Raw genomic sequence first — 26,592 nt, 5'->3', positions numbered from 1 at the left:
CATGTAGCTCGCTAGCTCAGAGTATCAGTCTACTTCTGTTGCTCTTCTGTGCGTCCAGAGTGGGCGCATACTTTTGAGACCTTCGGTTTGTGCTGACTACAAAAGCAACCGGCTGTCTGATCTATTTTTCCCACCAGAAGCATTCCCTGGGGATCTATGTCCATGACTCCAGTGAAGTTCAGTGGTCAGTTATGAGTTTTATATGGGAAACCCAGGTTCAATTCCCAGCCAATGCGTCTCGGGTGCAGATGCCGCCCGTAGGTTGAAGTGGTTTGCTTGCTTGTATGATGCAAATCAAGTTTCAACAGAGCTTCCAAAGTAGGAAGAACCACCTGGCAACATACTTCTGAAAATACAGTCTACGAAAACTCTATAGATCACCATGGTGTGTCCTGCGCCTGCTCATGAGAATGGCACACATGTGGGCAGGATTTCATCCCATTGTGCATGCAGTCCGCATGATATAGTGGCTGACTGGATGGCAGCTACCAACAACAGATGATAGCCGCAGTGTCTGTGATATTGGCGGTCAGTGCCAGCTACGTGGTGAGCACGTCTGAGGAGTACGTTTAGTAAAGCTGAGTCTGATCCTGCCTTCAGTGCCAATGCTGAGGATATGCAGTGTGACCATGGTTCAGTACGTGAGGGTGGACGTTTACTTACTGCATTCAGCACTCCTTTCAGCCAGTGCCTGGTGGCCCATAGGGAGGAAAATGGATCTTATTAGTATATAATAACGTATGGGTTACTAAAAACTGATTAGCATGTTGCTAAATCATTCTATACACAGCTCTCAACAGCAGGAATTCATGATTCTCCTAATAGACTTATAATATATAGACAGCATTTACTTTCATAAAACTGCAGGGGTGTTGCTCTTGTTGGCTTTGGTGTGAGAAAAGTGATGATCATCAATAATTTATTTAAGAGAATCCTTAGAGCTCAATGTATTTATAGCTTTCTAACTACAGTAAAGCAGTATCAGTAACCATCAGAAGGGAAATATTATTCCTATTTTTGCATTTATTAAAATATATGGCATAGAAATATATTTTTCTCCTTTGCATGATATCTCATTGGATCATTTCAAGGAGTTACACCTCTAAAATAGGGGTTGGGGGATAAGGTTGTTGCATGAGAAGTCTTTCAGATTCAGAAAGGAGAATCATCAAATATAAACAGATGCTTAAGGTCCTGAATAACTTTCCTAATTATTAGTTCCTTTGTGTTTTCACTGGGATTCTGATGTCCTGTCCTACCAACTCTTTCATCGGCTTCTCTGTTGTTGACCCTCATGCTTTAACTACAAATGGACTGCCGTAGACTGTTTTGGGTTAATGCTTAGACTCACAAGTCTGCCTTGGAGATGCCATCATCACCCTTCAGGTTACTTTTTGCTGGCCTAAATAGTTTACCTCAATGTCAAGGTTCAGCCAAAGCTCCTTTCTTCCTGTCTCATCTTCTGATCCCTAGTTCTCCTGGGCAAAAGGTCCAGGATGGCTGCATCAATGGAGGAATATTAGCAATTAAAACTATTCCTGAGATCGCCAAAGCAACAGGATCAAGAAACAGGAGTATAAAAGGAATTAAAGACAATGACAGCTTTTTGGAAAATTTTGGCATAAAATAGAATAGTGATGGTAGACAATGAAGAAAAAATTAATTTATTGAAAATTGTACCATGATGCGTGCTTATTTGAAAATACGTACAGGTGGATGAGTAAATCACATAAACTCAATTCTGCTGCCAGATCAGAAAGGACTGTGTCTCCATGCTGACAGATGAACTCCTGCTACAAATGGGCAGACATGAGATAATCAAAACCTCAAATCTGGGACAGTCCCCAAAAAGGGAACATAAAACTCAGCTCTGCCTTTGCTCATGCTCCACCTAATCATGTATGTTGGTCAAGCTTCCAGGAGGAAGTAATTGCTTTTGGTCTTCCTTTTTTGTCTATTCCAGAAAGGATTCAATCGTTTGCATATGAAAACATTTCTTTTCAGAAAGGAAAATAACCTGTAGTTGTTTTGGTGATGGATTTGTGTAGAACTTGGGAAAGGGGAAGCCTTTAGAGTGAAACCGATGCCAATTCTGACATCACTTGCTCATCGATTGTGTGGTGGGGGCTGCTTGGACCGCGGCCCCTGGGGTGCAGAACAAAGTTGCTCTAGAAGGTTTGAAGGCTGCAGCCTTATTGAAAGAGATCACCTGGTCTGTCCTCCCAGGTGCTTCTGGGTGGGTGGGAAGCACAGACTTTCAGCTAGCAAGGGAGTGCTTAACCGTTCGTGTCACCCAGGGAACACTGTGCACTATGGACGCACAGATATCAAACCAAAATGTAATGCTGCCGTAGACTTCTTGTTTTTGTCATTGGTAGTGCATTTTTCTTCTGTTTACCTCGTTTTGGTGCTACATCCAAAACAGAACGCAAACTCTAGTTACGGAGCTGCAGTCCAGACAGTAGTCATATTGGTCTCCGATGTCTGACCCTGTTAGTCTCAGCGCTACCTGTGTGCACACAGGTCCTAACCTGCACATTACACTGCTAACACGACAGGGATGATGATCTGAGGTCCCTGGCCAGTGCTTCTTCGAGGACGCTTCTCAACGCTTCCGGTCTCGACACTGGCAAGGGAACCTGAGGTCATGCAATCCTAGGTCCAACACAATTCCAAGGTCCCCCCAGTGCCCCTTCAATCCAGCCAGGCAGGCTCTGCAGCGCAACACCTAGAGTGCGAAGCTGATCTCCTAGGAAGACTCACTGTCCACTGTTAAATTATTTTGATGTTGGAATTAAGGCTGGTATCAAATCTCTCCCTGCCTAGAATGCTTCTAGCTTTATTCTATGAAGATATAGAGAATTAGTCTCTCTTCTGCCATATCTGAAAGCAAATACTGAGCACTCTGTAAATTGCTTCTTTAACAAATTAAATATGCCACTGCCCCTCTATCTACTCTTCAGATGGCAAAAGTCCTTCATCATCCTGTCACTTTATCTTGATGTTTCCATTTTCCTACCAAATTTCTCTGCTGCCAGATTTAAGTTTCATTTTGATAGATCAAAAAGACAGAAAAAAAAGAATCAAATGGCGACTGATTATGCTAACCGCAGCGAGGCACTTGCAGTTCATTGGGAGAACCCTCACCTTCTATACAGGAGGCATGCCTTGGGTTCTTGGTCATTGCAAGTCATGTGTAGGAGTCTTGCATGTTGCATGATGCTAAACAAGTTTCCCCAGTGTTTACAGACTAAGATGAGCTAGAAAGTAAAACCTGGAGATCTATTCTTGAAATTCAGCCAATGAAAAACAACAACAACAAACCTGTGGATCAAAGCAAGCCCATCCACCAGAGATCACAAGAAAGCACAGAAACCAAAGGCATTTAGTTCTGCTGTCTGCGGAATTGTTGTGCATTTGAAGCAACTCAGGAATAGTTAAAGATGTGCACATCATTAAATGGAAGTCACATGGCTTTCTTTGAATATTCTTAGTCATCTCTATTTTTTAAAGGCAAATATTAGACAGAAAAAGTGGAATTCTAGAGGGCATAGATGAATAAAACTAGTCTTGACCACCACGGACAACAAGCTCAATTACCATGGTATGGATTCCTTACTGCTCCTTAGGAGTAAGGTGGTTTTGTGAGTCTCGCCCAGAATAAAAGAGCCGCCCCCACCGCCTGCACGCACTTTCAGTGGACAACAATATTCCTATGGATTATGGAAAATGTCCAGTACACGATACTAGCCAAGGGCTCAAAGTTTATTTTATGTAGCCAACTGCCTCCAGGGTACAATGTTAGCAGGTGTGTCCCTTTGCTTTTCCACTTGACTGCAATTATCTCCCAGAACTTCTTCCTCCATTTCCAGTTTTTCTCCAGGAGTTAGAGATTCCTAGCTCTCGATGGGCTGGAAAACTAGCTCTCAGACATCACTTGTGCACATTGTACTTGGATGCCCTAAGACCTTGTGACAGAATACGGAGGAATTGAATCTTGAGGTGGAAAGTGGACAGAGTCCCAACATAAACTAATGGGACAATTATGGACTCAAGATAACTGATAAGGAACTCATAAGCCATTGACTTTATTTTGGAGTATGTTTGAGCAATTATCTGAAGAACACAACTATATAAAGCTCTAAATTATAGAATTTAGAGAAAACAGTTGTAAAAAAATAGAAACCAATTATACAACGTCAGAGCAATCAAGAACACGTCCCTCTAGATATAAACACACAAGTTACCATATCATGACTTAACACGTGCACAGCAATGATATTGAGGTATGGCTATTCTAAACAGAGGACAGTAGTAAACCCAGTGATGTTATTAGCAAGAGTTTACACCAGAATGCAGCATAAAGTATCCTTATCAGCAATGAAAAAAATTAAAAAGTAATAGGTGTATTGACTAATTATAACATTATTGTTTATAAATAAGAACCAAGGAGTTAAAAAACCTGGTTTCTCAAATCAGATTCAGATCAAAGGAGAGATACTTTGTTGTAAATGAGATTGAAGCTCCCAAAGGAAAAGAGAGTTTAAATTATAAAGCATCTTCAATATGGGAGGGTTTACCAGGTCCCACTTAACATCTTCATTAATGATCTAGGCCAGAGAAATAAACAGCAAGTTAATTAAACCTACAGGTAATATTAAATCTGTATGAGGGGCAAATACTGGAGAGAGGTAATAAGAAATCTTTGGATGTTAAGAACGGAAGCAGCAAATAAAAGAGAATTCAGAACTGTGCACATATTTAACAGGATAAGGTCTTTAGAAACAGGATAGCTGAAAGCAAATCCAGCTGATTATGCAGACAAATATATCCCAAGTTCAATGCTTTAGGAAAATGATCATCAACATTGTTTGGCTTTCATACTCAGATATAAAATAATAATAGGTAGGAGGAAGAAAACTTCATAAAAGGAAACCACGATTCAGGAAAAATATTTGCATGTAAATAGAATATAATAAGAATGCAAAACAAGAATGTTTTATTGATATTAGAGAACCAATGATATACCTTGGGTAGAGAACAATATAAATATTACATATTTAAGTGTGATAATTTCTTTATTGGGCTACAGTAGAGAAATGTAATGATTTTGAAGAGTATAATTTATATGTAAGCTATCTCAGTAAAGCTTAACAGCTATTCAACAAAGCAAATGATGCACAATAAAGAAGAAATATTACCTGCCACAGTCTGAACTCACATACCTGTGGAGCATCATCTGTTTGTAGCATTATTTATGTGATCCAGCCAATGGTTTCCTTTTTGAAGTTCACTCAAACCCCTGTCCTTGGTCCTGCTCAGGTTCTGCTCTCGCGCTCTCCGCAGCCTAGACCTGTCTCCCCAGGTCCTTCCAAGGCCGGCATGGGCATGAAGTCATTTGTCCTTTGTGACCACTGTTCCTAAAATTCGCTTTCCTTTAAAGTGCGTTTCTTGATTTTATCCTGTTTAATTTATTTTCAGAATTTACCATTACCTAAAAGTATCTCACAATCCATTCACAGTTTGCTTATTCACTTAATTCCTCTTCCCACTTGTCCCTTTTGAATATAAGCTCATGAGGGCAGGCTGTTTATCTCCTGTACTGTTTTACCCTAAGCCTACATAAGAGCACCGGGCACTTGCAAGTTCTCACTACATGATCATTGACTAAACGAATAAATATAACCTGGCTGAGAGAATACTGTGAAAATATTACTAAGTAGAGGAAAAGGCATATATATCATAGAAAATGGTGAATAATATGAAAACATCAGATTAAGTCAATAATCTGAATTTACATTTTTTAATAGGCAGACATATCAACACAAAATTTTAGGTGGTTCAACTTGCTAGTTCTTTATTTATACTTTAAGTAATATTAGGCCTATAATTATAAAATTTCAAGGCTCACTCATCTAATAGTATCCAACTAATGCATCTATTTACCACTGAAATTCTGTGTAAGGTTGATTGTTACATGGCTATTGCCGTATTCTTATGTTTGTATTTCACTAGAGTGGAATTACTGTGCACATCCTAATGAAATATGCTGCAGTTAAAGAACTACTATGGGTCATAAGATCTCTGCTTGTATATGTGTCAAATAAAGTCAAGTATGTGATGACTTTTCTGGGATGGAAAGAATGAAAAACAAAGTAAAAGTGCTACGAGATTTAAAATTGCCACGGTGGATACCTCAATGGAAAGTCAGTGGATAAAAACTCATTAAGATACCCTCAACCATCCTAAACCATGGTTATTTGCATGCACACTTGTTGTATACTTATAAGGAAATATAGCTCGAGCCACAAATCAAGATGGGCAATGACATTCATTTATAACATATATCAACATATAAAGTACGTTAATTTAAAACAAAGCATAACCAATGAGAGAGATAATTTAAGATATTTAACCTGTTGAATTGTATAGTTCATCAATTATATGCCAACAAACCTATTTAAAATATTGTCTCCCAAGGATATATGATATATACTCAGGGCAGGGGATTTGTTCAGAAGATCGTGACAGCTGTTGCTGGGTCTCTCAAAGACACAAGATGATCATGGGGAATATTGTGAAGGAGTTGCAAGAAAGTTGAAAATATCATCGGTGAGAAAAAGGTCAGGAAGGTTGTGTTGAGGAATCCACCCCCCCTGCCCCCAATGTGACACTGCACTTGCTCGTTCTCTGATGGAACAAGTGCTGTCCTTTAAGAACTTAATTCAAAAACCTCACTCCTCCTCCAGACTTCCACTTTGTTCCTCCAATTCAGTGAACACTTAAGAGGAATGCAGGATGCTCAAACTGCCATTTCGCTGTGTGGTTGAAAGAGTAGGCAGAGGAAACCTGGTGGCATGAGGCTGCTCACCGCAAGGTCAGCAGTTTGAAATCATCAGCCGCTTGCTGGGAGAAAGACCAGGCTTTCTTCTCCCATGAAGAGCTGCAGTCTTGGAAACCTACAGGATACAATTCTGCCCTGACTCTTTGGGTTGCTATGAGTCAGCATCACCTGGATGAGGGTGAGTTTGTTTATTTAAGTAGGTGAAAGCAGAATTCCTTAGGGAAGGGTTAGAGAAATTGAAACACTACCTTCAGTAGCGAATAGACCTACATTAAGGATACGCTGTGAAGCAATAGTCTATATTTTGATATTTTATTTTAATAAAGGTTTCTATGATTTTGTAGCAATGCTTTCAGACTTACCTCATAATACTTCAAAACCATTTTTCTAGGCAATATCTTTTAAACAATTTCCCATGTTTCTCTCTCAACCACCTTTGCTTCCTTATTGTCAGATGGAGTTCAGTGTTTGGTATCAGATCAGGGCAATTAATTGCAACATCCAATTAAAATTCTAATGCATGTAAGTTAAATGAGCTTCTGAAACCGATCTTGAGCCCAAATCCGTTGCTACTTGGGCACTAAGACTAGACTGGAGAGGAAGAAGGCGCATAAACATGGATGGTCCTATGCTCCTGTGCCCGGCTTTCTCCACATCCTCCAGGGTAGATCTTCACTTCCCCACCCCTCCTCTCAAGATACAGCAAACCTCACCATGCCTGTCGTACCCGGCTCCAATACAGCACTTTCACACAATGCAAAGGGCTAGTTTCAGACCCATACAAATGTCCACATTCGCGGTACCTTGATTCTTTAGAAAAATTAAGATGCATCTCTGGTCAGAATGTACTTGATACGGGAATACATGAAAAAGGTTTCTATAGAGAATTGCTTTATTTCTTCAATTTTTTTGTTTATTTCAAGTAATAAGATAATAAAATCCACCAATCATATAACGTTAGAAATTTCTATATTACATTATCATTTCTACATGCCGGAAAACTCCAAATACTGAACTCTCTCCTGCAATAAATAAACCAGCTCCCTGCCATGCAGTTGGTTCCGATGCATCATGACCCCTTATGGGGTTTCAGAGACGGCATATCTTTACATGAATAGACAACCTCAGCTTTCCTCTATGAGGCGGATGTTGAGGCAAGCAGTTGAGTGTGTCTATCCTAACTCATAACACCAAGACATGAACCATTGTACCGATATACATATATTTTGTTAGAGAGAGTTAAATTTTGACTTATATTTGAAAAATGAAAAAAATGCTTCACCTAATCAGTATTAAAATTACCTAGGCTAATAAGGTAACTCTTTTACGCTTTTAGTGTTCATAAGATTCCACGAAGCCTTCAAAAGATACCATTTCAAAGGCTTCATTGTCATCTCTTTTTAGAGTTAGGAACAAACAGTCAACAACGCATTTTCATAGAAAAGACGAGAAGAGAACATACACAATCACTGTAAACTAAACTAAACTGACTAGCTGGCTTTCGCTTGTTAAACTGTTCCACCAACAAAAATAAATATCAAGTGAAATTGGAAACAAATCTTCCCAAGGCCACTCATCAGTGTTAAAGTCAACAATCTGCTTGTGATAATTAGCTTCCTATCTAAGGAAGATGAACATAAGCAGTAACACCATGCCCAGAGCTGCAGCTTGAAAGATGGAGCACAAGCGGATGAGAGCTGAACTTGGGCCAAACCGCTTTCTCCATTTTCACCTTGTTCCATAAATCAAGTAGAAGAATATCTGTACATCAGCAATGCTGTATATTAGTTCAGTTTTATTGGACTGAATGCATTATTTCACGAAGTAAACTTTCTAAAAAAACAGCAAGAATAGGAAGATGTGAATTATATATGTACTTCATCACTATATACTATTGACTAGGAGTTTAATGCTGTTCCTGCAGATATGGCTAATGTGTATCCTGTCCATTTGATCTAAGACTCGTCAGTTCACCCTGTGACACCCAGAAAATGATTTCAAGACTGTGTGCGTTTTTATTTTTAACTCTTATCTCTTAATGAAGTTTTCTTGCCCTGCCTACTTGTGTCTATGTGACATTGTTTCCAATAATTACACCTCAATTTTGGAAATGAAAAAGAATGTAAGTCAGGTGATTTTTTATTTCCCCCATAGGAGTCTTGTATTCACCACAGAGAAATAAATGGAAAGATAGGTAGAGGATAGATAGGTAGATAGATAGAGATGATAGCTGACAAGAATAGAGGTGACAACATTCTTTGGCTGAGGTATAAATAAATAGCTATGTAGTACCCCTCCCAATTTCTACAATTATTAAATGTCATCAACAAAAAGGGAAAGAATATAGCACGCAAAGTTTCAGCACACATAAAATTTGCCGCCCTGAGGTGAGGGCAGCAGAGGGAGAAAGCAGGAGAGGAATTTAATTCTATTTTTCAGTGAAGGATTCATATGCATATACATCAGAAGAGTTCTCTTGGCCAAGTATTTATTAAAAATCCTCACCCAGTCGGCTTATAAACAATTTGAGAACTCACACACTACAATATTCATAGCCATGTTCAAGAAGCGACCTTCTGAGCTGACTTTATTATGAGCTATAAAAAGTGCTAGCTAATAAAACACAAGGGCATTTAGTTGATTTTCAAGATTTTAACTTTCTAGGCTTCTCACCTCTCCCCTGAGAAAGTCCCTCCTACTAATGATCAAAACTGATTTGTGGCCCACCCTTGAAGATCCAGGGACACAAAAGCAAAGTGATCTTTCTCATTGACTTCTAAGGGAAATATTCAACCTTAATTCTCAGGACAGATTTGCAAATTGTGTCACTAAGCATTGGCATTGTGGCGTATTTATTATTCAATTACATACAGGCAATCTTTTGGTGGTTTTACCCCTGAGTATGTATTCTATAAAAGCTCATAAAGTTCTTGAAATTAGCCATACCTGTAATCTTATAATATTCCCCAGACTGTGAATAAAATTGTACTTATTCAGTTAAAATTAATATCCTTTTCTTGCTGCTCTGTGGAATGCTGACAAAACATAGAATTTAATGCTCATGTTCCTAGGTGCTTTGATCCAGCAATCAAGGCTGTCTTCTAACTGCAGGGACTCAAGATCAGGGAGTGTCCTGCTGCACACAGGTCAGCACCTGTGAAATAAACCTCATGGACGTAATGGCAACAGGAAGAACAGACAGATCCATGAAGCTTTTAAGGCATTGAAACTCAGGCAACAAACTAAACAGGTGTGCAAGAGGAAGGAACCTTTTCTTTCCTAACAAACCATTCATTCTGTGGTTGTTGTGAGTTTAATTATAAGTATCTTAGAAGTTGCCCTATTTCAGAAACATCCTCTGACTCAAGCTCTCAGATGGCTGTAAGTTTACTATTTCATTTTATGCCGGAATGTGGGACCAGCATGTCCATTGTTCAAGAAAAGCCAACATCTGTTTGTTTTTTAATGGAAAGCTTATATTATAATAATTGGTATAGTTTGTTTAGATGAACGCTCACCTAAAAATGACATTAACGTAAGAGATATTAAATTAACAGGTATGAGGCGACTCCAAAATGTTCCTATAGAAATTTTATCATCTCTTACTTACTTCCATTTCTCCATGACCTTTTGTTTTTTTTGCAGGATATGATCATGGGGTTTCCTACAGAAGTTAACAGGAGGCAATTCAGGAGAGAAATGCTCAATAAACAATTGTGTTAGTCCAGATATGTGACAAAGTTCTGTTATGGCTTGGACTAAATGCCCAGCAGGCATGCCACTGTCCTGTCAGCTTCAGCAGGAAGGCACTCAGCCTCAGCTCCATTGGCCTGTCAATCCAGGTCCCTCAATTAAGTCCCCACTCCGTCAATTAGGCCGCTGCCCCAAAGGCCTCAACTTTACTTGTTCTGTGGGCTGGGAAATCCACTATTCTGTCTCGGTGCTCTGGTGCCTGATCCCATGAACTTTTTGAAGCTTCCTCATACCATTGCCCTCACAGTGAACATGTGCATGTAGCTTGATGAAAACGCTAGAGGGTAGGGTATGTGCCTTGTCTTGGTTTTGTATCCCCTTCATAACCTTTGTCTTGGTTTGTGTTTTCAAGATTAAAATGAAGGTGTCAAACATCTAGGGTCGTCAAAAACATAGAGATAGAAACTATTTATAATTTGGGTCTAGGGACAGAGAATTAGATTTTTATTGGGTACAAAGTTTCCATTTCAAGCAATAAAAACATTTGCAAATAAATAGTAGTGAAGTTTGTACACATATAAACACACAGAATAAAAGTAGCTGTCATTGGCTCCCAAACCCTTTGATCCAGCTCCTAAGACCTGTAGCACATAAATATTCTAGTCTTATTTTAACATCCCATCTCAATCCTGTTTGTTGGTTGCGCACAGTCAAGACAATTCCAACTCAAACATCCATGTAACACAGTGTAGAACTGCCCTCATCAGATGCCTAACGTTGTAATCTTCATAGGATGACATTAGCAGGTCTTTTCTCTGACACCAGGCTCAGGCCACTGATAGTACAGTTGGCAGCTGAGCACTTTCACCATTGCACCAGCATGCCTCCTCCTTCCAGTTCTACTGGACCCAATGGCTAGAGGGAATGTCAAGGGAATGGCTCGGTCTACCACTCTGTCAAGCAGTGCTGAGGTGATGTGGCTTGAGGTTCCTTAGTACTAAGTTTTTATAACTTAACAACAACCCTGAAGGAAGTGATACCTAAGAAGCAGGGGTGAGAGTGGAGGGAGTATTCGAGAAAGCGTGTCTGGGAGGCTTTAGAGCTTCTGGCTGCTTGGCTGCCAGCTGAAAGCCGATGGTTCAAGTCCCCCCGGAGAGATCGCAGGAGAAATGGCCAGTAACTTACTAGTTAGACATCAGCACAGAAGATCCCATAGCATATACTTCCAAAGCACAGAATCTAGTTCTACTCTGATATACATGAATTGGGGTCATTTGACGGCAGATGGTAAGTAGGGGGCTTCAGCAAGTTCACATCGAGGAAAGTTACCATCTCTTTGTTCAAAGGAGCAGGACAGAATCTGCCTTTTTCTTCATCTCAGGACTGCCCCCGTCCCCCCACTCGTACCACCCTTGTGCTACGCTGTTGTAACTACAAAAGAATAAACTAAGAGAGGCAGCAAAGATGGAAACTCAGAGCTGGCACATGAACGCGAGGAAAGAATGGATCAGAAGAAAGAGGCAAGCAGATGGAAAGTAAGAGGAAAAAGCAAATCAGAATAGAATAGAGATCACAAGCACATAGGCCTATATGGACTAGGCATGTGATACTAAATAAAGCAGGGCAAATGGAAAGGACAAAGCACACTGGCGTGATGACAAATGAGGAGCACAGGACCCACTGATAGAAGTCAGGAGGGGATAGTCACTGAGTGAAAATGAGAGCTTAGTACTGTTCATACCCTTCAAGTTTTAAGAAAAGTCAAAAATTTGGACTTGATTTTATCTGAAACCCCCAATATTTTAATATTGGTAATTAAGTAGAGACAACGATGGCTAAGCTCTGTCTCAAAAACTCTGGATATGTTATCAAGAGAAACCAGTCCTTGGAGAAGACCATCATGCTTGATAGAGCGGAGATTCAGTGAAAAATGGGAAGGCCCTCAATGAGATGGACTGACACAGTGGCTCGACTAGAAGAACGGTTGTGGGGTTGGCGCAGGACCAGGCCGTGTTTTGTTCTATTGCCTATACGAGGATCCCTGGGAGTCGGAACTGGCTCAGTGGCACCTAGCACCAATCGCAGTGAAAAAATAAGTGGTTTTCACCTCCATCAAGCAAGCAGCACCTCCAGCTGGCATCTCCTTCCCTAAGAGATGTAAGAGCTGTGAGCCCATGGGAAGTGAGAAGGACAGAGATCAGGCAGAAAACATGACCTAGAACAGCAGGAAAAAACAAAAAACTGGCACTTCACTTAATAGTGCATAGAGGATGAGGATATTGTTCAGGATTAGTTAGGAGAGTCGGCTGACCCTTGACTGTCTTAGATTTAACTTGCAGGCTCCTGAGAAATCAATTGAATTTTCTCAAAATCCAATAGGTGAGGCTGCTACTTAGGAATGAGTCAGGTTGAGTAGTAAGAAAGATCCCCAAAGACTCAAACAAGAACTAACTTTGTGCAAATTAGCAACCGGTGAGGTGGTTGTGACTCAGGGTGACTCCATGTGTGGCAGAGTAGAACAATAGTGCACAGAATTGTCGATGGGTAAGTTTTCTAAAGCAGACCACCTGGCCATTCTTGCAGTGGTGCCTATAGGGACACCTCAACCCTGCAGCCCTTAGGCTACTCTGTCAACTGCTTCCACCACCCACAAAGGCCACTCCATTTACAGGGCTCTGCTGTTTCTTACCAATGAAAACAGAAGAAGAAAAAAATCATGTTTTCATTTCTGGAAGATGGTTTGGGATATCATCAATTAGCACTCAGCAAGTGTTGATGAAGGATGGATTGAAATCTCTGGGGCAGAGTGGGTTACCCGCTGGGCTGCTAACCACAAGATCAGCTGCCCAACCCTCCCCCGCCCCAACCCCTGCTCCCCTCCCCGCCCCAGCAGCTCCAAGGGAGAAAGATGAGGCTTTCCGTTCCCTTAGAGGTTACAGCCTCAGAAACCCACAGAGGCGGTTCTACTCCGTTCATAGGGTCGCTATGTGTTGCAATGAACTCACTGACAGTGTGGAGTATTGATTGTCAAAGGGCGGTGAACATCTTGAAAAACAAGCCTGACATTGGAGCTGGCTGCAGAGCCCTGGATAAATGCCAGTGAGGGTTAACATCATCGTGAGCCCTCATGACAACCCTAGGAAGCAGGAATGGATGCTACTCTGGTTGTAAAGGTGAAGAGGCTGGGGCTTTAGGCACTTCAGAAAAAACCTACGCACTTAGCAAGGAAACAAGGAAGCCTGGTCTGAGGGTTTGTAATGGTGCGGCCTCGCTCCTTGTGCTTAGTGTAGTGGAGATGGTGAGCCAGTCCCCTTCACGCCCATGCAATGTTTCAGATAAATTAGCACTTAAATTATACTGCATCTATTGACTCATTGGAGGTCAAAGGGGATCAGTTTTCATATATTGCTCTTAATGGAGAAAATGAAGGGCTCACAGCATCCATAACCTTGAAAATTAACAGAGGTGAAGTGTCTGTAAGAGTAGATAAGACATCAGGGGGAAAGAAAGTTCCTCAGTTTGCCTTCCTGTGCTGGAAGTTAAAGTGTATCCAAGAGATGTCTTATTGGAGAATGGGTCCCATGATCTCACAAACCCCAGTGCCTGTGAGCTAAACAACATATCCTGCTGAGGTACATTTTTTCAAGTGTGCTATTAAGAATTTTAGGTAGCTTCTAAAAGCTTAAGTAGTTAATACAAAAACACCAAGATAGTGCAAGCACTGAGCTGAAGAATTGTAGCTCTTAGAAGAGACCTTAACAACCATTTCACCTAACTCTCTCATTCATTGGATTCTTCCATTTAGATGTAGGGGGGGGAATGAGTTATAAGCCCTAGGGGGATCATTAGGGCAGTGTCTAGATAAGATAGCTTGGGATCTAAGGTATTGACCACCTCATAGATAAATCCCAGTTGGACATTTCTTGTCACATGCTTAAGTGTATTCATTGAATTTGACTTCATTTTCTATGGTAAAAATTAATGAATCCAAAGGTTGTTAAGTAGTACTAGTTAGAGGTTTAACTAACACACACACACACACACACACACACACACACACACACACACTTCTCCTTATTAAAATTGTCCAAAGCAATTTAGGAAAGTGTATAAAATCAAGGTATGAAGCATGAGATTTTCCCCACGGAACATGTTGTTGGTAGTAATACAGATAAATCTACATCAAATCTGCTTATATCTCTATGAAGAGTGGTTTCCTGTCTTACAGCACAGGTAGACATACCCTACATTCATTAATCTCAATATTTGGATTCCTTTTAAGGAAAGCATTCAGGAATTATTCAAATAGACATGAATGAAGATGTGTATTTTACTTTTGTGAAAAAGTACAAACAATTCAAATTCATACTGGAAATATATATTATACTGCAATTATTCTCTGGTTTCTAATGCCTCTAAGAAGCAATCCCTGGACTGGATTCGTATTTGTGGCTGTGTCAGTGAGTTCCTACACGGTGTAACTGAGGAGTTAAAAATATATAATCCCATTTAGCTAGAACTGTATGTGACATGAATAAAGAAATGTCACGCACATGACAACAGGGACAAAAGCATTAAAAGTTCTTATGTTTGGATATAAGGCTATGGATATTTATATTCCTCCTTCCTGAATTATTTGTCATTGAGAAATGATTTTGCTTTATAATCTGAAAAATGAACAAACATGTTTTACTTGAGGTGTTTTTCTGAATTCAAAGTATTTTTTAGGGGCAAGGGGTTACTGTTTCTGAGACTGCTTGGCCATATTGTATTAGACACAAGATACGCTATACAATCAACATAATTTCCCCCCAATAATGCTTAATATTTACCATAAACACAGAAGCACCTTTATAATCTTAATATGACTTTGGATCGAAAGCAAGTGCTCATAGCTAGGTCTCGCCAGCGTTTTACTAGATGCGCAAAGATTGAAATCCAAAGAGAAAACTTAGCACTATCCCGCTGCGTGAACTGGGCTCAGCTGGTGAACAGTCCCCAGACCTCATTTCCTAAATCACTAAATGAGAAACCGGAGCCTGATAAACTCCAAAGACGTCTTTACCTCCAAGGAGGGAAACATGGAAAAAGCCAGTCCCAAACCTTCAAATGCAATGTAAAATTATTCATCAGTAATTCACATTCCCCCAAACATCCCTCCATTTACTGTATAAATGTAACTCTAAGTTATAAAGGATACGATCACATGTCAGGGTTGCTCCTTAGGGCTGTGAAAATATGAAGTCCTCAAAAGAAATCTTTAAGAACTTGGCAATATAGAAACACCTATTTCTCAAGTCTTGTTCGGTAATGGGGGTTGATGAAGGATATCTGTTCTCTTGATTCCTGAGGACCAAGATCAGATTAGATGTAACCAGCGATGGGCTTCAGTCAGTTTGCTCCGGTTTGGCAGAACCAATTCCTAATTTTTGGTTGAGTCCGACAGACCGATTGTTCAAGTGGCACTTATAATCACGGTTCTCTCTGAGAGGGGCATCTGAGAAACAGCCCAATGTGGAAATCACAAATCTACATTCCTTATTAATTTTTAATGCGTGCCTCTTCTATTGTTCTTACTGAGGTATTAACTGTAGGACATAATAAACTTCCTTTTGGCATTTCATATTTCAGTACTTAAAATGGTCATTAGGACAGAGCAATAATTTAACCGTTGTTAAATTATTTGACTCCCATCACTGGATGGAACCACACATTAGGCCCAGAATGTTGACTAATCTGAGTGATCACCGGTAAACTCTACGTCATTATCACACTACAATTCTCCAGAAAAGCCATGCGTACACTGATGAAAAGGTAACTCGTACTTTGGGTTTGAAGATCATCTGGTGCGGGATTTTCCTGAGTGGAAAGAATTTTCCCTACAGACATTTGTAGGTTAAAAGACACATTTCAAGATACACATATATCTCACAACAAATAAACTACTCAAGCTTCATCTCTAAAAATATAATGAATTGAGAATTAGGAAAGAAAAAGAAATTAAAAACCTGGTCTAAGGTCTGTGTGTATTCAAGAATTTGTATAAAGTATTGAATTTAGAGGGCAGATGTAACTGTAAATAAGACCAGAAGCCATACTTCCAAGAACCTCCTTTGTACCAAGAGGTAAGGGGAATAGGTATAATCAGCTTAATAATGTTAAGTGTGATGATAGGTAGCAACTGACACAGGTTCAAAATCAGAATGATAGAGGGAATGGTTGGGACTATGGTTAAGTAAGGAGGGTAATTTCCACTTGACTCAAACACATTATCCACAAGGAAATGGCAGAGCTTGTGTTGCCAATACCCACCCCCCACCATGAGAAGGTGAAAATCCAGATGCTATCTGTATGTCTCTGATCCGTAAATGCTGAGAAAATCAAAATCTACTCCTATTTAAAGCAAGAGTGCAGTGAAATAAGATCGTGTTTCAGACATTAACCATTCAGGCAAGTCACTGGCTCAGAGAGAGCATGTGCATTCTGATTGTTAATGTGTGTGTGTTTGTGTGTGTGTGTGTGTGTGTGAAAATACAGCACTGTGTGTTTATCATCTTATTTGGGAGGGGCGTTTCTTGGACAAGATAACATTGGAGGAGAAAAGAAAGAGGATGGGTGAAGGACATTTTAGAAAGAAAGGAAATTGTGAAAACGACATACAGACACAAAAGTCTGTGTCCTTATTTTTATTTTTTAAAATACAGTCAACAGAGTTAAGGGTATTAGGCATGGGGTGGTGAGTAGATTGAGAATTGGGGGTGCGGGAGAAAGAACTTTAATTCAAAGCCTACTATAAACTGGGCATTTCACTAGATGCTGGACCATTGTTTTCCTACTTATGTCTAAAGATAACAGTGATATTATTATTTCCATCTTACAGTTGTGAAAAGCAAGGCTGGCAGTCATTGGCAAATCCATAATCTCACAGCAGGCAGGCTGTGGGGCTGGAAGTGAAACCCATTCATGACTGACTCCAAAGTCAGTTATTTATTGAGCACTCTGAGGTGCGGAAAAGGCGGTGGCTCATTGTGGAGATGCACAGTGTCCTGTGGCAGCTGTATACAACATATGGCTATGGGGCACTTGAAATGTGACTAATGACCTGAGCTGTAATTTTTTAAAAATCATCCCATAACTGGAGAGCTTTAAAGTGAATGAGGAACAAGTTGGGTATATGAGTCTTCATTTCCAACCATACATTGTATCAAGTCTGACTGTAAACCAAGCCTTCCCAATGAAAGTTTAGCATCAGAATTGAGATGGTTTCTAAATAGAAGCACATACACCCCGATGGAGTACTAAAGAAAAGATCCAGACTTAGTATGTTAAAAAAAAGGAGGTATAATATTGTATAATGATGTTTCAATGTGAAGCAGCTTCACCAGCCTCTCGCTCTCATTTCCCCTTTTGAGGGTCTTCATGGAACCTGCAGCAACCTGAAAACTTCTTCTCTGCTTCTTACTTCAGGTCACCCCTATGAGACTGTGCGCTCCTGGGGACCAGAGACGGTTTTTCTCTCCTCCACTCTTCTATCCCCACGCCTACACGGTCACCAGCAGATCGAACGTGATCATGATTTAAAGAATCAAAAATACATAGAAACAAGACAGAATCTTTGAATTTCAAATAGTTAACCAAACAGTAGAGCTAGTTTTTTATCCACAGCCTAACAGCTAAAGACTAACTCCTGAAGAAATAATTAGAGCATTGATTAACATTTACTTCTGGTAAATCTCCATTCTTAAGGCTGATTTGATTGCCTGCTAGTTTGTTTGAATAGCCCATTACCTACGTTTGAAATGTGGATGTATGAAAGCATACATTAATTGTGGCTTCCTTAATGAAATGCCAGGCTTTGCATTGTAAAAATTCCAAATTATAAATATGTAAGTTTTTGCTAATGGTGCTTCCCATGAACACACAGTCTAGAGGAATAGGGAGGTGTTGACCAGAAGAAAAGTCACTAAGGGGACTTCCTTTCCTGCCCCACAGTGAAGCAGAAAAGAACAGCGAGTCTAGACTTATAGGTTTATGTTAACATGTGACTCATTACACTGATAATACCTTAAACATTTTCAAGTTGTAATTTCTCTTCTGGAAAAATAGATGCATTCGATGTGATATGCTGGTTTGGGGTATGTATCACTGAAAAGACAGCAAGGAATGGATCTGAAAAGAGATTCTTGTAATTCCTTGACTGGTTCTACTGGCCTTCTGATTAACAATGTAAACATAAACACCATCCTTCGGGGATACAGGAACAAAAACATAACCTTGGTATTAGATGCATTTTTACTTATAAAATAATACTTTAATACGCACATACTGAGTTCACATCACTAAACATCATAACCACATCATCTGGATCCCAAAAGATTTTCAAATAACTTACTGATATTTTGTATCACAAACTGGTAAGAGGATTAAATTCATCCAGATATACAGCTTCCTCAAGTGTGACAGATATGTAATACCCTTTACATATTAAGCTCAATATAATTCATCTTAACCACTTCAAAATGCCATGCATTAAAACATGGTAAAGGGCAAAATGCTAATGAAGTATAGTAGCAAAGGGCTGAATGAATTCCTGTTATTGTCCTTGGATTGGACCCAGCCGTGCAGAATGTTGACATGATTATTCCTTATCTGTCATTCAGCAGCATCTAAGAAGTTGAAATTCTTGTAATGGGGGGTGGGTGGAGCCATTTAGAGGGTCAGCAGATAATAAGTCCCCGAGGCCCCATTAGTACACCACAGTTCTGAATGAGATACTTCCATTTAGCTAGAGGATGCCTTGCCAAAGTGTCTAGAGATCCCAGCGTTAGAAGATTCTGCTTTCAGTCTTCACCAATTTAGTGCACACATGAACCTTTATTAGAGATAACTCAAACCAACCAATCTCATTGTCTGTGAGTTGATTCCAACTCCTGACATGAGCAAAGTCTATTGAAAATCCAAATTCTATGTGGCGGACACAGTCAGGACCTCAAAGTTAAAGATCTCCTGAAGCAAGGGAGGTAAGTGAGTGGAAAAGACAAAAAGAAAGGCCATTCGAGTGGAAGGGCCTGAGAGAGGCAGCAAGAGCTTGCCCCATGTCAAGGGCCGTGCACCTGTTTTGTCAGAACCTGTACGTCTTCAAAGAAGCTTAGAGCATGGGTTCCTATGTGATGTCACCCACAACCGAATAAGAGGCAACTGGTGTAATACATGTCTTTGGGGGAACAAGACATCATGTTGCCAGGTTTAGTAAACACAAATCAAGATTATGCAGTACAATTTAAATTTTGAATAAACAGCAAGTAGTGTGTAAGTTAAAGAATGTCTCAAGTACGGCCTCAGGCATACTGCTGTTTAAAAGTGCTGTTCGTTTGAAATTTAACTGAACATCTTGTGTTTTATCGGACAGTCACATTGCTAACCACATTGTCAAGTTGTAGTCCTTTGGGCTGCCCATTTGCAACATCTACTTAAAATAAAAATCTTGCTTTGAGGAAGTCTAATGGAGTCTTCATCTGGAAACTTGACCTAACTATCACATTAGAGTTTGTGATTCAGTCTCAGAGTTTCTCGTGTTCTTCAAATTCTCGTTTTGAAAGGCCCAGAATGCATGCGAGTTCCCTTCCCGTTCCCTTGAGAGTAGACCCATGTACGCTCACAGAGAGTGTACGATGAAACCCTTCGTGCGAAAGAAACTCAGAGTTGAAAAATATACACTCGTGTGATTTTCCAAAGTCTAAGATGACAGGAATAATTAAATCAAGAAAAAAGAACTCAGTAACTGTAAGAGTAATTAGCACATCTTGAGCATATACTGGCAGGTCTTGTTCTAAGCACTTTAGATGCATGAAATCATGCAGCCCGCTCCTTCCAAGGAATTGTGGCTACTCCTGCTGTTTTCAATCTCCAGCTCAAGTATTCAAATGCATACAAGCAACGTTTTTTCTGCTCAGGATCATACAGCCAAAACGTTGCAGAACTAAGGTTCTAACCCAATAGCTCTGACCCCACAGCCTAACAATTGACTCTATTTTCTCATTTAAAACGTTAAAATCAATGAATAGTAATCTCCTAAAGATGTAGTACACTGTTACAGGAAGCTGAACTCGAGGGATTTCATTCAGGTTCCTACTCATGAGCGACGATGCCCCAGCGTCAAAAGTGCAACATAGCGCATCATTTCCGTTGCCCTCTTTGGCGTGCTAGGACCCCAGAAAGCTCTTTCACGATAATCTCTTTGAAAACAAAAGCACAACGACGTGAAGGTGAGACTACAGCCTCAGTCAGAAGAGTAGAGGACAGCACGAGCTTGATGAGTCGTTCTGTGAATTTTATGTTCTGTGCATTCCACAAAGTAATGGGAAATTAAATTAACACAGTTCTTTACAGCATCTTACATTTTTACCACAATGAATTTCCGGTACTACTGTGCTTTAGTCCATAGCCATCTTTTGAGAAAATTTAACTCTGATCTATCATTCCTTCTCCAAATTAAAGAAATCGTTTTTCCAAACTTCCTTCTCGACAGCCTACCTGTTTGCCTTAATTTATGTGGAAGGCGATGGGCATAGGTGACTGTTATAAATTCAAAGTGGGAGAAGTACAGGTCTCTTCCCCTAAGTGGCTCTCTAGCACTTGAAGACTTTTCACAAAAGAGAGATTTACCCACGGAATCAGGCCTACTGGGAACAGGATTACGCACCAGCTTGGATGTCTCTCTGGGAGCTCGTGGGTCAGGGGTTGGACTGAGCCCTGAAAGGTCAGCAGTGTGACCCTGCCATCTGTTCTGCAGCAGCAAGTGAGCCTTCTGCGCCTGCAAAGATGGAAACCACGGGAGTAGCTCCACCCTATCCTACAGGGTCACCGTGAGTTGGAATAAACTCATGGCACACAGGTTTTTTTTTTATCCAAAAAATTCGCTCTGGGCAAACTAAGGTAACAGTTGAAAAGCATTTGAAGGTACGTGATTTATTCTGCTTTCTACTCATATCAGCAAAGACTTGAATCTCCAAAAGGAAGGCTGGAGCAATTTCAGAGAACGGTACTCTGTAACCCATCTGGGCTGCCCTCTTCACGTCCCAAATAAGAAATGCAGTCCAGATGGAGTGAAATGGCTAGTGTAAGCATTCCTTCCATGTTGGCGTGGTACATAAAGTTTCTCGTGCCCTAGGCAAAGGGATAGAATTTGTGCATAGTCCTGGGATTGGGCATGTCTCTGCTAACCAAGCATAGTTTATGTTTCTATAGCTCCAAGCTTCCATTTCTTGAGATATTAAATATGAGAGTAGTTGGAAAGCATTGCCAATTTTCTTCCTTGCATTACTAAGATTCCCTAGCTTCTACATGATAACTTGACTCATAAGACATATGTAATATTGACTTTCAGAGTCTCTGTGCACAGAATACCCTTCTTAGTGAGTGACCTCAGTGCTGCTCCCTACTCACAATCATATTCCAAAAGTGTTTTTGAGTAAAACTTTACTCAGAATAATTCTCCCATAGAAGAGTTATTATATATTGTAGCTTGATAAACCAGGCAAGAAGTTATGGAACTTTAACACTGAGTGAGATTTCACCTTAGGCACACAAGGCAGGATCTATGTAAAGTTTATGAAGAGTGATTCTCTTTCTGACATGCTCTCATATTTGATTGTTCTCGCTCTATCTCCTATCAGTCATTGTTAACCTTCTCCAAACATTAACAGTTCCCATGCCCAAAGCACTAGAATTCAGGATGATTCTTCTCTTATGTAGAGGAACAAAGTTACTAAATACAGTTACCATGATTTGGAGGTCTAGAGAGCTTCAGATCAATACACTGACTTTGCGTTGATTCTAACCCACAGTGCTGCAACAGGCCAGAGGGGTGCAGCCTTTGGGGGGGGGGGAGGGGAGGGTTCCAAAGCTGTAAATCCTTTTGAAAGCAGATTGCCTCACCTTTCTCCCCTGGCTGGTGGATTCTGTAGTAACCTAGCTTAACAGGAGGAACTCCATTTTGTTTCAACCAACCTTGAACCCTTGCTAGCAGCTATCCCTTCCTCCTCCTCCTCCTCTTCCCTCTACCGGCTCTCCCAACAAGACCGTGACTCTTCCGGGATGTGGGATGTCTCAAAGCTCTGCCTGCCCAATTAGCAACAAAAGTTTGCTATCTTGTAAGACCTTGAATTAACGGCTTTGCTGTTCCCCACAAGCCCTGCTACCCTGCCAACCTGATACAAATGTAAAGGCCAGAATATCCTGTCTCTTGAGCCAGCCCCCTATTTTGAACTAGAAATGGTTTGGAATTTCTTCGTTCTGGATTAAGAGGTTTCCAGGCCCAGCTTACTCTCGGTCTAGCTGTTCAATAAAGGCTTTAATTATTAATACAATGGTGTGGTTGATCTTGCCTGTTTATAACAGAGTTGACCTTTTGATTAGCAGCTTAATATTAAACCAATGAGTCACCACATCTCCCTCATCTTCACAGAAGTAACCTAAACTTTTATATTCCAGACTGTGGTCTTGAATCCGCCTTTAAAAAAGGGGGGGGGTGTTGTCAAATCTACTTATTGGCATCTTCCACAATCTCCCACCAGCCTGAATGGATGTCCCCTTTGGTGATCTAACCACTCCAAATAGCGTGCCAATCACATTTTTTGGACCTCACCTAATCTCTTTTCTCTGTAGGAAAGGCCATCCCCCATGGGGAAATGCCACCAAGATGCTGTTCCATCCCTTCCCCTCTTTTGGAGATGCTTTCAAACCCCTTGCGATGGCAGATAATGATGAATGAATAACTGGAAAGGCAGATGGATGACAAATGACAGACCGTAGACCACTGATATCTCTAATTTGGGGGATTTATCTAAGGTATATCAAAGTGAACAGAAGACTAGTTAACATGGGTAGAAAATACGAGGGCCCAGCTTGTGATTGAGTCGTCAAGAGTTCAGAAGGGATCTCCTCTGGGTGAGGTTTCTAAATTGTTCATTTCTATTCAACCATATGGATTACAAAGCATTTTCATACGTATTATCTCATTTGATCTTGAAAGCCTCCAAGGCAGCCAAAAAAGTTACCGAGACTTATTTTACAAAGGTTGGAATGGAAGGCACAGGGATGAAATTGCCCTTTTCCACATCAGCTAGAAGGCGGTGCAGAATCTCTGCGAGACGTCTGTCATGGGACTTCAGAAGTGGCTGCTTTCAGATCCTCTGTCAGGCTTCCTTCACGTCTGTCGACTTTGGAGGTCCTGTGTATCTACCTTTTTAACCAGAAGAATTGCATGGTAATGAGGGTGGATGTGGAAGCAGGGGGTAGATTCAGGCAGAAATCTGGTGTTCTCGCATGTTATTTTCAATTGAATACATGTGCGCACATGAATGAGATCATCTGAACCCAGCCCTTCAATTAAAAGCTTTATTTCTGTTAATTCATTGTTCTCAATTCACCACTCGTGTGTGAGTTCTCGCACTGCAGTGACTTGTATGTTGCTCTGCTTCTGGAAGAGACCTCACTAACAGTTCAAATACCAGCAAGGTCACCCATGGTGGCCAGGTTTAATAAAAACCTTCTGTTTAAGACAAAAATCAGCGACACTGAGCTGATTCCAACTCAGAGTGGCCATATGCAGGGTTCCTCAGGCTGTCGATGGTTACAGAAGCAGATCGTGTCACCTTCCTCTGAGGAGCAGCTGTGGGGTTTGAATTGCCACCCTCCTGGTTAGCAGTCCATAGCTTATCAAACGGGGACAGACTGAAGAAAAAAGGCCTTGTGATCTATCTACTCTACTACCAAAAATCAGCCAATGAAACCCTATGGACTATTGGAGTGTAGTATTGTCTGAAACTTAGGACCATCCGGAAGGGTGGTCTAATTGCTGCTGACCTGGGGGGTCAACTAACATAATGGAATCCCACCTAGCAGTGATCAGGAGGGTGGCACAAGCTGTGCAACGTTTTGTTTTGTTTTGTTATACATAAGGTTACCGTGACCTGGACCCAACAACAGAAACAACAAAATGTATTCTTAGAAACAAAGGGAATGCTAAATATCCAAAAGTCTCATTAATTTCTTCATTTGTGACCCATAAAGGAGGACTGCTTTATGTATTTATATATATTAAAAAATACAAACTAGACAGCATTTCAGCTATAAAGCATCTGATAATTAGTTTTAGTTTTATCTGAGGCACAAGGCTGACTGCCTCCCTCTCTCTTCTGGAGGTAACACTGACCCACTCTAACATCGATTTATTTCTCTTGAAGTAACAAGAATTGTGATATATTTCAGGGGAAATTGACTGAACAAGTCTCCTCAGACGCAATGTAGCTCATTTAATGTTAATGAAGGTGATTGAGTGCCTTTATATACTTTTAATCTACTTGCACATTTTATAATTAAGGAAAGCATATATTATGAAGAAGATTAAGAACCTTAAAGGACTATTCAATGTTATTTCCTGCCAGTGATTTTATTTTTTTATATAAAAATGATCACCTGATAACCATAAGCTAATAAATGGTCAAGGGGGTCTTCCATGTCCTCTCTTTTCCCAGACCTTTACGTTCGCTTTCACTGTCAGAGGCTCGTTTGTCATCCCAGCAAGTTAGCACGCCCGTTAAGACAGAACACTCCTGTAACAGATGAATATCAACATCATCAGGAGAAGAAACATCTTTACATGATGGGGATATAGTTTAAAATGTGATCCTATGAAATATGCAAGCTGATGTTTGGATAATTGTGAGTTCTAATAGCTCTTCAATCTGATAACTTAAGTCTACATATCAGCCAATCTACAGATTTCTGGTTGAGGGTTTATAACAAAATTGCTACAAAGAAGAAGGATCAGAAGCCTACAATTGTGGAGTGGGGACTCTCTAGGTCAGGAGAGGGCATGGCCACAACTGATTATTGTGAATATAATCTTATTGAAATCCTATTTCTTGGCACATTGCCACGAGGCTTTTGCGTTACACCAAGTTGACTCAGGTAACTGTGACTGAGATCTTAAGCCCTGTAGAGTCTAAGGCTTTTTTCGTTTATTTTTCTCATTTTATATGTAGAAATCCAGAGTCCCAGGGAAAATGACTTGTCTAGGGTTGCACAGATAATTTCTAAAGTTTATTGAAAACTGTACTTTATCATAACTGAACTGTCACTCATTATAAGAAACAATAAAAACGCCTGACTGAGTTGAATGTCTATTATTACTTAATTAATCATAAGAACTTAAGAAGATTACCTGGGCGCCCGGATGGCATAGTGATTTCAAGTTGGGCTGCGATCCCCGAGGTCAGCAGTTACTGACCACCAGCCACTCAGTGGGAGACAAAGACAGAACTCCCTACCCTCCTTAAGAGCTGCGCTCTCAGAAACTTACACGGACAGTTCTGCCCTGTCCTACGTGATTGCTATGATTCACATGGATGGCAGCGAATTTGTTGGGTTTTTTTTTTGTGGGGTGGGGGGGAATAGATGACCTATTCATCAATTATTTATTTAATTTACACTGTCCCTTTAATTTATGGTGGAAGGAGCCCTGCTAGTGAGTCCACAGTTCAAATCTACCCGCCATTCTGTGGGAGTAAAGGTGAGTAATTCTTCTCTGGGAGAATTATACTCTCCGAACCCCAGAGGGACGGTTCGGTCCTGTCCCATGGGGTCGCCAGGAGTCAGAATGGACACAATGGTACTGAGTTTAATCTTTTGGTTTTGTCCTGGTTATTATCTGGAGTGTAACATGCTTTTTTTTTATTCTCTTGGGAATCTCAGCTGTGTTTTCACCTTCTGCTCCCCGTTTTAGACAAAGAAGATGGGGAAAGATGACTCCATTTCCGTACTTCGGACGGAGGTCTGATTTTTTACACACGAGTGTATTCCCCTTCTCTCTTGCCAAGTAACTGGCCCAGGAACTGGCATCCAAACATGAATGGCTGAAATGAATTGAATCATGGATTCTTGAGGAATTCTTTTTTTCCAGAGAGAAATAGGAAGACGCTTTCTCTTTCTACGACTGGACAGAAACAAACGGAAGTCATTTCTTTCCTTCAGTCTTGGCAGTCATTTTCTGA

This window comes from Tenrec ecaudatus, chromosome 2 (genome assembly GCF_050624435.1).
Source record: "Tenrec ecaudatus isolate mTenEca1 chromosome 2, mTenEca1.hap1, whole genome shotgun sequence".
Classification (NCBI taxonomy): Eukaryota; Metazoa; Chordata; class Mammalia; order Afrosoricida; family Tenrecidae; genus Tenrec; species Tenrec ecaudatus.
Note: the sequence above shows the minus strand (reverse complement) of the source record.